This window comes from Pseudopipra pipra, chromosome 9 (genome assembly GCF_036250125.1).
Source record: "Pseudopipra pipra isolate bDixPip1 chromosome 9, bDixPip1.hap1, whole genome shotgun sequence".
Classification (NCBI taxonomy): domain Eukaryota; kingdom Metazoa; phylum Chordata; class Aves; order Passeriformes; family Pipridae; genus Pseudopipra; species Pseudopipra pipra.
The window spans coordinates 20,215,791-20,228,035 of record NC_087557.1 but is presented as its reverse complement, the minus strand read 5'-3'; the positions used below and the strand labels follow the sequence as shown (position 1 = coordinate 20,228,035).

Genomic DNA, 12,245 nt, shown 5'->3' with positions numbered 1-12,245 from the left:
CCCTGAAGAATGGTGCTCTTGGGGAAAACACCCAGGATGAATTGGAGGCACGTGTTCCATGCAGTTGGTGGAGTGCATGAGGGAAGGCTGTAACCCCAGCTAGTTACACAGTGGAGGGACTGCCTCAGATAAATAATTAGGAGATGGATACACACACAAAAGTGACATCTCTTCATGTGCCACACATGCATTGTGAGCTCTACTGAATGCAGTTACTTTGCAGAGCTTGATTCAATCACTTAGAGCTGAGATTTTACAGAGAATGCTTAGTATAGACTGAAAATGTTATAACTGATCGGAATGGCATCTTCTTTAGAGCATCCTTTTCTGGGGAAAAACAGCCTGGTCTTCACCATCTGTACATGGCAATGCTGCTCCCACAGGGGAAAAGGCTCCCTGGTGGCTGGAAAGACTGCAGGGAGCGGTAGAGTAGAACTGAGAATGAAAGTATTTCCTACCAGATCCAGTTACATCCCTCTGTAAAATTAGTAACAACACAGACACCTGGTAGTTACATTTCATGGGCTAATAAATATGTTTAAAGGCAGAAAGGACTGTGCTGAGCCATTACTCTGACCCCCTGCACGGAACTGTCTATGCTATTGGATTTGACAGAGTTTAGCTCCCAGCTTTGGTCAGGGCTAGAGGCCATTAGGGTAGGCTAAGCTGTGCTTCATCCGAAATTAGGTGGGAGACCTCTGAATATGGCAGTGTTGAAGGAAATGGGATGAGGTCCCTGCTTTCTTTTCCTTCTGTGTTACACTGAGCTGCAGTCAGAGGCATCGTGTGGTGGTACTGTAGAGTCTTGAAATCGTTTCTGTTTGCTCGTGGCTTTGACAGTTGTTGAATTTTTTGGAGAGGTGAGAGAGGAGCAGGTTTGTAGGATCCAAAAAACACATAGGATATATGTCTGGGAACTACTGTGGTGGGTATGTACAGCCACAGCAGAAAGAAGCTGTGTGAGCAGCAGGACAAGTGATTGGCACAATTTCTTGCAGGAATAAGCTGCTGAGGCAGGACTGCTTCAGAAAAAGAGGTTTTGGGGTGAAGTGTCAGCCTAATACTCTGTCTGTAACCCACTCCTGTCCAGGAATGTCTGATTCACTCTGCAAATAAAACTGACTTCCAGGTAGAAGATGCCCGGAGATGGGGTTGCTGCTTCTCCTTTACCAGAGAGCAGAGGCACAGAGCTGAGAAATCAGCTGTTTCGTGCCAGGAGGCAGGCAAGGGATGAGATATCTGCTGGTAGGGGGCTGCTTTTTGGTAAGTTTGTGTAGCCCCATCAGCACATAAACTCTGTTTCTCTCTTTTAAACAATATGTTATTAGAGAAATATGAATGTGCAATATCTGCACACCTGGCCTGGGTCTGGAGAGCCCATGAAATGTGTTAGACTTGTTATTACTTGATTATTCCTTTGCACAGGTGTACGTTTCTGCTTCCAAATGCTTATAAACTCACAGCGTTGAAGGCTGAAGAAAGGCCCTTGATATATGACAACTCATCATGTGCCATTGCCGCTGCATTAAATGCTTAAATTTGTTTTTGGTTACTGCAGGTCTTCTGGTCTAGCTTTGAAAATATATATAAAAAAAAAGACTATCCATTTTGTGCCTTGAAAGTCAGCCTTCAGCCACTCTGGCTTTTAAAAAGCTCTAAATTCTCACTTGAGTTTGTTTGACTTCGACTTGCAGTTATCCGTTTTTCTCTGAAAGTTTAAAAACATCATCGGTATCCAGCAGATACTTCCAGACACATCTCACAGATACTTAAACACTTACACATTATACTCATGTCACGTCTCAGTCTCCTTTCCAGTAAGTGAGGCAGATTGAGCGCTTTAAGTCTTTCACAATTAAGCACTTTCTTCAGCCCTGAAATCCTCTCTGTGGCTCTTTTCTGCACCCTCTCCAGTTTTCCAACAATCTTTTAAAAGTGTGAGCAACAGAAACCACATAATCTTAAATTGTCTGTATTAAAACCAATTGTGTTTGAATGGGCTCAGTTCATCAAGCAACTGAGATCACTTGGAGTGTCATTCTCATTGCTGTCTGTCACTCCACCAGTGTTCTTGTCACCCTCAGATTTATCAGCTGTGAATTTACAGTGTTTACATCCAAATCATTGAAGAAAACATTGACTAGCATCTGACCTGATGCTGATCCTGGTAAAACTCTCCTGTTTGATAACGACTCCTGATTCATAGCTACTTTTTAACAGGCTGTTTGCCAGCTCCTAATCTAATTAGTGCATGCTCTGTTGCTATTTCTAATGCTTTTTGATCGGAATATCACACAGTGTTAATTCTAATCTCCATAGAAAAATGAATATCACATCTCTTCATTGACCTTTATCATTCAGTTTTTACCTTCATCATATTATTTGATGCGCCTCATCAAAGAAAGAAATTGCATTTGTCTACTAAGGCTTATTTCTCCTAAAACTGTATTTGCCATCATTAATTCTATTTCCATTCTTCATTGTTTCAGTCCCACAACAGCTTTTCCAATATATGACAAGAGCTCAGGATGTGTTAGAAGTCTGGCTTTGAGGTCAGTGCATTGGGTTATCAACCCAAACAATTCAATTCTTAAACCCACACTATGAAAACTGATACCTTTCGTTGTAGTGGCTCAATGCTTATTTACATTTATACATCATCAGGTGCTTAAAAATGACTACTTGCCATGCTGCTTTAAGTGTAACCTGTGGAAAAACTCCTAGTCCTGGCCACTGTTTTCCAAGTGTTTCTCAGTGACCGCTGGTATGGAAACCATTACCACCTTAGGCTGCCAGGGAGAGCTACACACTTCTTGAAGCCTGCCTTAGATCACCACCATGAAAGGGACGATGATGAAATATCAGCTATCATGTAACTATCTATAAATGTTAGATTTCTACAAAGTGATTCCACTGAATTGTAATTAAGGGTTTGAAAGTCGAATGATTTTAAGTGCTAGTTTTAATTACCGCTTGGTGAACTTTAGTGTGTTAGAATTGTCACAACTTTCCTTTAGAATTAGTGTCAAGCCAGGCAATACAGTGGGAAATTATTAACTCATACTTTGGTTCGGCAATTATCTGCATTACAAGGTTTATGCAATTAGCTGTTTAAGATGTCATTATATTTTGCCATCTGGTACACAGGAGTTTATGCATATGAACAGGCACATGTTGAAGTGATTTTCACTATATGACACTTGATCTCAACCCAAATCATCACTATAATGAGTGGAAGACACAGTGTACAGTACATTAGTGGCAGGTGCATACTATCAACTTCATTTTAATAGAAGACTTTCATGTTTCCATTTTTAAAGTATTCTGCACAAGTGCTGAAGAATTAATTGCTCGTTTGCAATTTAGCAAAAACCGAGGACACGTTATTGCTAAATGCTAAGGAACATCAGCTTTCAGGAAAGCGGCCACTAATTTAAGTTCTTTCCATCTGTAACTCCAGGCCAGTTTCTGCTCCAGACAATAAGAAAGTCTCAGTTAAGTTCAGCTTAAAATGTTCTCTGGTTTCGTGGGGAACGCACTGAATTACCTTTGATGGGCTCACAGCACTGAAGGCCTCTTGAGGATGCCTTAAACCCACCTGTGGTGTGGCCCATGTGTGACAACCTCCAGCTTCACCCGTCTCTGCCATTGTGCACTGTAGTGTCACCGTAGTGTCACCTGTGTCCTTGGCCTTACCTCAGTCTGTCTGACATGACTTGTGCCTGTTAGCTCACATTTGGCTCACAGATTCTAAATCTGGGGGGAAAAGGTGTTGCTGTTGGCAGCCTACTACAAGGAAATCCTCGCTTCCAGGCGGTACAAAATGTAAATATCGATAACACCAGCCCTGCGTGCTTAGATAATACCTGGAATTTCTGACACATACTGCGTCTGGTGTGCTAAAAATACTCGCAATCTTTAATTAATTAAATTGCATGCTGCTATTAACCTCATTTGACACAAGAAAACCAGTGTCTGGAATGGTAAAAGCCTCCTCAATCACGGGAGGTCTGTGCAGAGCCTGAGAGCGAGTGAACTGCACTGCAGGCTGTTAAAAAAGGGCTGCAACTGCAGCACTGTCCTTTACCTGCAAAAGTAGGCGGCATGATTTGGGGCAAGACATGGGTTTGGCATTGGGGAATGGATGGAATAACTCCTGCTATCTCCTCCTCCAAGCTGGACTGAGACCTGAGCATAGGACTGCTTGTGAAACAACACAGATCGCATGGGTCTGCTGGAAAATAACACTTCTTAGCAATATTTATTATTTTGGGTTCTGGTATTTCACTCTGGATACTCCCCATGTCTCGGGGCAGCAGTGATTGTCTCAGAGAAGGAGAAGGTGACGTTCCAGCCCTGGCTCCAAGCAGGGGACGATGCTACATCTCCATGTGCAGTCGCTGCAACTTCATTATTGAATTACATTAACAGGCCGCCCTCTAGTGTCATATTTTATTACTTGGGTAAAAAAAATGGGCCGGGTGGGTAAAAATGTGTATTTTCAATTAGCAAACACCAGCAAGAGAGGCAGCCACAGAAGCAGCCAAAAAACATTTCAGTGGAGCACATTGGGAAGTCCTCTGTCAGGTCACAGTCCCTAAAATTTGGCGTAAAAGGGGTTTTCTGCTGAGGCTCTGGAAGCTGATTGCAGAAAGCCCAAGGAAAATATTACAAATTCTGTACAGAATTTGCCTTTCCTTTAAAACCAACATTAATGTTCCTGTGGATGGTTATAGCAACACCATGGTATTTACGTGTGTCTATACCTATAACATGAAATGTTTTGTCCTCTTGTACATACAAAAGTGTCATTCAGGGAGATTCAGTAATATCCTTCAAGGCAACACTCCCAGCACACAGGATCATTTTGCTCAGACTAAAACCAGAAAGGTGATAGATATAAGGTAACGGACAGTGATTATTCAGGAGTCTGCAGCATTTCAGAGCTAAAACCAGAAAATACTTAACACTGAACAACCAGATAAATACTTTATGGTCCGAAAGCCTTACTGGCATTAACATTAACTGATCAGAGCTGCCCTTACAGGGCTGGTTAGGAGAGGGGAAGGGCAGCGAAGCATCTTTAGAACCATCAGCAGGACAGGACACACCAACAGCTGGCGTGAATTAGCAGGTGAAGGCAGCGAGTCCATCAGCCGGAGACCTGTCCTTGTGTGTTAATGTCCCCCCATGCTGAAGCCACCTGCCCATCTTCCATTTTTCTAAGCATATCTGTCTCCCGTGGGAGATGTGCTCGGTCAGATGACCAAGCATCCTTCCCTTTGGGTAAATAAAACCTCAGCGCCCATTGCAGAGCACAGGGACCCCTCTCTGACCCGCTGGGGATGCGGGTCTGCCCGCACTGATGGTGTCCAGGGATGGGTTGTGGGAAAGGTGGGAAATGGTGTCCCTGGGGAGTGTGGCGTCTCTAACCTCACTCCTCCTCCACAAACCCTCTGGAATTCCTGAGGAAGGAGCGGGGGACACCCCACCTTCCCCTCCCCACACGCAGGCGTGGGGGACAGGGAAAGCCTGACTCTGCTGGTATCGTATCCACACATCGTGGCTGACGGAAACCTCGGGCAAAGACAGGGCGAGCGTGCTCGGAGGCTTTAATGTGGACCATTTTCCCCGGGTTTCGCAGTGTTTCTGCTGGGATTGGACGCAAAGGGCCCCCCAGGAGCCCGCGCGCTTCCCGCCGGGAGGGGGCGCTGCTCGGCTGAGGCGCGGGGGGGGGCCGGCGGGAGCGGCGCGCGGCCGCCTCCAGGGGGCGCCGCGGGGCCCGGCGAGCGCGGGGGCGCGCGCGGGGTGCGGGGGCGCGCGCGGGGGCGCGCGGGCACAGGTGTGCGGGCACAGGTGCGCGGGCACAGGTGTGCGGGCACAGGTACCGCCACCCGCCCCCACGGGCTCCCCCCCGGCCCCGCCCTCACGGCATCGCGCACGGGAGGGGGGCAGCAGAGAGGAGAGCGGGATGCGCCGGTCTAAAAAAACTCATCTGCAAAAGTTGCTGGGTGTTACCGTTCAAGCCACCCTGAATCCACGTCTTGCAACCCTGCAGGAACGCAACTGGGATTATTTATTATTGCTTCTCCTTATTAATTTAATTAAGTCTTGTTGGTGTAGCATTCCCCCCCATGCTAAAGGAAATGAAGTCAACATCATTAAAAGGAGTGGAATAGGCGTATGCCAAAGCATTTGTAAGAGCACGTTAAAAATATTCTAATATGAATTCCAGCTGTCTTTGCAGACCATTGGTAACTTTTCCGAAGAAATCCAGTGATGGCCGCAGCCTCACTGCCGTCGTCCGTGCGCTGAATGCAAATTTGTGGCAACAAGGGAAAGCAACCTTCATTATTTCCTACAATCACACTTTTTAAATCAAGTTAGCTAGGAATTTATAAAGGCCTTTAGCATCAGCTTTGGAGTAGGGCTCACTCGTGACGTTTGGAATTAAAGGCAAATTGCACCAACCCCTCCTGCTCTGGGGAACAGCAAAAACCCCAGTGAGCCCAGCCCAGGGCTGCGTGGGGCACGGGGCACGGCTGGAGGTGCTGCCCAGGGGCCATGGGTGATGGGGTACCTGAGTGCCAGGGTACCTGAGTTCCAGGGGATGTGTTTTGGGTTATCTTTGTGCAGGTACAGTCATGTTTGGGGCACTGGTGTGCATATGTAGTGATGTATTGGGGTGTCTGTGTGCTGGGGCACCTGTGTAACAGGATACTTATGGGCAGGTGTAGCAGCATACTAGAGTATCTGTGTGCTAGGGTATCCATGTGCAGGTATAGTCCTATACTGGGATATCTGTGTCCTGGAGTGTCTGAGTGCTGGGGTACCTGTGTGCTGGCAGGTTGGGAGTACCTGAGTACTGGGGTACTTCTGTACCACAAGTGCCTGTGTTCTGGGGTACCTGTGACTCAGGGCTATCTGTCTGATGGGATACCCAACCCCATCCTGCCCTGCCTTCCACAAAAACTTCCAAACTGCCATAAAACCATCCTAAAGGATGAGGTGAAGGATGGGGGCCCCAGCAGGAGATGCAAAGGGGCCCCCCTGCAAGAGGGGGTGTCTGGCTGCTGCCTCCTTTGCACTCCCACAGCTGGAGGGCACTGAGAGCACCAGCACTGGTCCTTGCAGATGGGAACAGGCTCCTTCCCCTACAGTGTTCCATCCCGATGTCTCAAACGTTTTGGGAAGAGCAGTACTGCTGCGAGGAGGGAAAAGCAGCTTCCCTGGAGTCTGCATGGGACAGGGAAGGCAGTTAGCCACAGCCACTCTCTCCCTATACTCAGGTGTCCTGTGTCCTCCTCTGCTCTGTACATTTCTCCTCTGCTTACTGGTTTTCCAAACCTGCAAGGGGCAGGATTTTCCGTGGAGATTCAGTGTTCTTTCTGTGTTGCATATGCAGGAGGCCTGCCCACATGTTCCCTTTGCCAAGCAGGGCAGAAGTCACTTGCATCAAAGTTTGGAGCTCAGTGACACTGAAAATCTGGAGATATTTCTTGAATTTAACAAGTGAGAGGGAATTTTTTTTTTTTTAGTCAGTTTGATGCTGCAGTGCAGCAGCAGAAAATAGTTTCAGCCTCCTGCTCTGTGCGCTGCATTATTGTTGGGGGGTTTATCCCAGATTTTATTAGCCCTGTAAGCATCTCTGGCTGCATGTGACCATCCTGCTCTCAGGAGTGACTCCTCCCTTGCTCAGCAGCGCAAGTCTCAATGACTTGCCAATGCAGCTGGTGGGATTCAAGCATTTCTGAAACTTCTCCCCTGCAACCCTGCTCTAACTCTGGGTGCAGCCAAGGGGACCCAGCAGAGCCCACATTGGGATGGAAATCCCTATGGATTGTGTCAACTCCTAAATTATAATAATTCCAACAGCACTTTTCATACTGATTTTCCTTTTTTTTTCCTGATTTTACTGTTAAAGGATGTGATGGGAAATAACAGGCAAACCCACTGTATGGCCTAACAGGTATAGGGGGGAGAGCCCCCAAGCTGTGATGCTCAAATATCTCTGGTCCAGAGGACCCCTTGGCTTTGCAGATTTGATTCATGGGTGGTGGGAGCAGCGCTGGGACGCAGGGGTTCTGCAGTCGCTGCACCTGGCTGGCACAGAGCCCCTCTGCTGCAGGGCTGGGAGAGCCAGAGGCTGCCTGGGGGGGTCGGTGTCCCACTGTCACCGGGGAGGATGCTGCGGCTCCAGCACCGCGCTCCGGAGCGTGTAACCCCCCCACAGACACACATATATTGGGATAGGAATAATGTCTGTGGGTAAGCACATGTGTAAGGGGATTGCAGCGGCTGTGAGTGCAGCTGCTGGCAGGCAGGACCGCGCTGGGCGGGAGAGCTCGGGGGTGCCCCCGCACCCCCCTCCGCGGAGCCGGGCCCGGGAGGCACTGCGGGGAGCGGCGGGGGCGGGCGCGGCGGCTGCCAGGTGCCCCCCTCCCTCCGTCCCTCCATCCCTCCCGCCCTCCGCGCCGCCCCCGCCACTTTTATTGAGACTTTATTTTGCGGCAGGGGTCGGGGGGCGCCGGCTCTCCCCTGGATTTCTCCCCCTTCACCCTTTTGGTTATTTGTATTTTTATTTTTATTTTTTTTTTTGGGGGGGGGGAGGGTGGCTCCGAGCTGGCCAAAAGCTCCCCGCTCCTCGCATGTGCGTGATTTAGAGTGACAGAATTGCGAGCCGGGGCTGGAGCAGCGATAAATCAGCCCTTCGCCGGCGCGGGGTTGCCGGGACTCGCCCAGCGCCGGACGGAGACTGCGGCAAAAGAGAGGGGGAAAAGGCGGGGGGGGAGGGGGGAAAGGAAAAAGAAAAAAGGAAGGGGGGAAAATAGGGAGGAAAAACACAGAAAAATATACAGGAAAAAAAAGATCAGCCCGCGGGCCGGCGGAGCGAGTGGCGGGGTTTGCGCGGGCGCGGAGCAACTGGAGCGGCCCCGGGCTGCGCTGCTTCGAGGGGTTTTTCCTTTCTTGGTTCTTCCTTTTTTCTTTTTTTTTCTTTTTTTTTTTTTTTTTTTTTTTACGTTTTTGGTTGGGTTTTTTTGGTTTTTTTTTTTTTTTTTGCTTTTTCTTTCCTTCTCCTGTACCTTAGATGAAAATGGCTACCAGTGACTTGGCGAGCGTTGGGAAGGCAGAGCTGGCAGGTTGCGAGATTTATTTATTTGTTCTTTCCCCCCCCCCCCCCAAAATAATCAAGAGCCAGACCAAAATCAAACAGCAAACTTTAAGGGCTTTGCTTTAATTCTACCCCCACCCCTACTTTCTATCCCCCCACCCCCGCGATGCGGTGCCAAGGCTGTGCCGGAGGGGGGGCCCGGAGGACCGGGAGCTGCGACGCCCATCACCGTCGCCCACGCCGGGCAGCGGCTGCTCGGAGAGGGGCAGAAATCGGGCAAAGTCGGGCAGAAACCTCCGGGCTGCGAACTCCCTCGGCGAGTAAAAAATGGTGCCGCGGAGCGGGCGGATGCTGCGGCGGACACTGCGCTCCCGCGCGTAGGGATTATCCACCTTTTTTTTTTATTATTATTATTGTTATTATTTATTTTTATTGTCGTGCCACAGATCTACAACTGTACGTGCAAATAAAAGCGAGAGCTCACGGATACCGGTTTCCTTCCAGCGAGGACTGAGTAGTTAATCCAATAAGTATCTGTATTGTTCGGGGCGGTGGGGGGGTGGGGGGGGAAGGCAGTTAATCATGTATCGCAATGTATGGATAATATATATGAATATTAAAGTGACGTGGGGGAAGAGTTTCGACGAGGGGGCTCCTATCGGGGGAGAGGACAAAGAAGAAAGTGGAAACAATCTTTTAAAATATTTTCCATTCATAAAAATGGCAGAGGGCTTATCCACCAGTCTATTTCTGCGTCTGACTGAACAGCTAATGCGTTATTGCAAGCTTCAAAAGATAATTGTAGTGTCGGTAGAGACCTAATAATACAGCAGCACATGTAATTTTAAACAACACCTCATTGTTTATTGGGATGTAACTTTCCCAAAGTTTATTTGTAGCATTAAGAGATTTTTAAGTGCAGAACAAATTGCAAATGAGCAGCTGTGGGGCGATGCACGGTTTGTGTGGCTACAAGAGTTTCTATATTTAGTGACAATCTGAATCTGAAGAGGATGAAAAAAACAGAATATTTTTAAGGAAATGCTTATTTCCTCCTGGAGAGGGGGGGAGCTGGGCTGGGGGATCTCCTGGCTCGGCTTTTCAGTTTTCTGAGGGAGAAATAATACAGTCTGTGTATCTCTGCCCACGAGCTTCATGACCATATGTACACCTGCTTCATAGGCTCAAAAATAACCTTTTCATCCAAGAACTTAAGGAAGGGGTCGGGCACACGTACGTGGGGCGGTGTCATGATTTATGTGCTTTTCCAGGAATCCAAATAAAACCGTGGCTGAGCACGTCTTTGTAAGGGCCACCTGTGCATCGTGCCTGGTTGTTCCGGGGGTTACCCTGTGGAAATCTTCCCAGCCCAGTATAGAAGTTAACACAACAGTCGGGTGAGCAGAGGATGGTCTCACCTTCTCCCTGCTGTTAGGAGATGAAAGCAGTGATTGTGACAGGCAGCCCACACGGATTACACTTCTTTTTTTTTTCTTTTTTTTTTTTCTTTCTTATTTTTTAAGAAAAACTTCTTTTATGCAAAAAAACCCAACAAAGCAGCCTCTCCAGAGAGATCCAGTACCAGTGCAGGGTGCCCAGCTCAGGGATCTATATTGCCAGGGCTTACAATGCGGCAGGTCAGTGAATTACAGTAATAAAAACTTAAAAAAAAAATCAGGTGCTGAGACGAACACATTTCTTTCACTATTCCAAAGGAGCCATAGGCACTGGGAAAGGCAGACCAAGCAAAAGAGAGTGGATGTGCTTCAATCTGTGATTTTTTTGTGACATCTTTTAGGTAGAAGTGTTGGGTCTCGTGCAGGTGTGAGTTGTTACAACCAACCTTTTCACATGAGATACAGCACAATTTTTATGACTCACTCCTTGAACATTATGTAGTTGTCTATAAAATTAGAGAAAGTAGTGAGGTGAAAAGTTACTAATCTTGGTGGAAGAGTATTACTTTTTATTCCCTAAAATTTCATTCAATTCAAAGTTTATGGGCTAAAAGTGGGTGTTTATAAACTAGCTGTGTTAGACAGTGCCTGTCCTTCCTGTGAATAATATAGAACTTACCACCTTCTAAAGAATATCTAATTTAGGGCTGGATTTTTAATAGCAGAAAAGAGATAGAGTTAGCAAAACTTGCGATGGAAAACCTTCCTGCTCTGTATCATTGAGGAAAGTGATCAGACCTCATGTGTGCTATAGGTCAGGAGGGCTAAAACTATTTTATAAAAAATAATTGTGGAAGAGATTTCCAGATGAATTTAGTGCCAGAAAAGCAGTAATAAACCTGCACCTGTTACTGTGCCCTCCTAACCAGCCCATCTCTAACCTAGGCACAAAGTTTTCTGAGTTTGTGTCTGAACAGGCCACTCGGATTATTTTTTTTTCTTCCCAAAACTTTAACACAGATAAAAAATGTGGAAAAAAAATTTGCTTAATACTGCAACAGATTGCTGGTTTGATTTTTATTTATTTATTTGGGTAAATAATGCCCATCTCATTGTGAAAGTTACAGACCCCAGAGAAAAGCCTGCAGTGAAGGACAGCAGGGAATGCATGTTAATGAGGGCTAAAAGACCACCGCTGTTTCTAAGCAGTGTAGGTGATGATTATTAGTAGTATTAATATTCCTGTTTTCTCTTAGACATAATTATTTTTTTTCACATACCTGTTTGTGTTACCTGAAACTTTACAAAGTCCAGTCAGCAATTCTTAAGGTTTATTTTTCACAGCCTGCCTTGAATCTCAGCTTTTATATTCTGAGCAAACCCTGGATGTAAAATGTTCTCATATAAAAGTATTGACAAAAGCCTTACTTTCCTTTTGAGAAATAGATTGCATAAATAAATATGACAATGCATAGATATATAATATACCAAAATAAATAGTGTGTGTATGGGTGTGTATGGGCACATAAACATTATTTGCCACACCGTGTTTATACCACTCTTGCGCAAACTTTATCAAGCGAAATTTTCATCGAGGCGAGCGAGATTAGGTCCAAAGTGTTTATGCCAAACTGCCTGATAAAACATTGGATTTGGGACAACGGCAATATCAGTTCTGTGCTCTGCAATCACTCTATATCGCTGGAGAATTATTTTGTACCATTGTGAGAGGTGTA

The 12,245-nt window shown here is 46.7% G+C and overlaps 1 protein-coding gene across 12 annotated transcripts in view; it reads left to right on the top strand.

Moving 5' to 3' along the window:
- Positions 1-12,245, top strand: part of NFIA (nuclear factor I A) — a 411,656-nt gene that overhangs the window by 141,911 nt on the left and 257,500 nt on the right. The window lies entirely within an intron of this gene.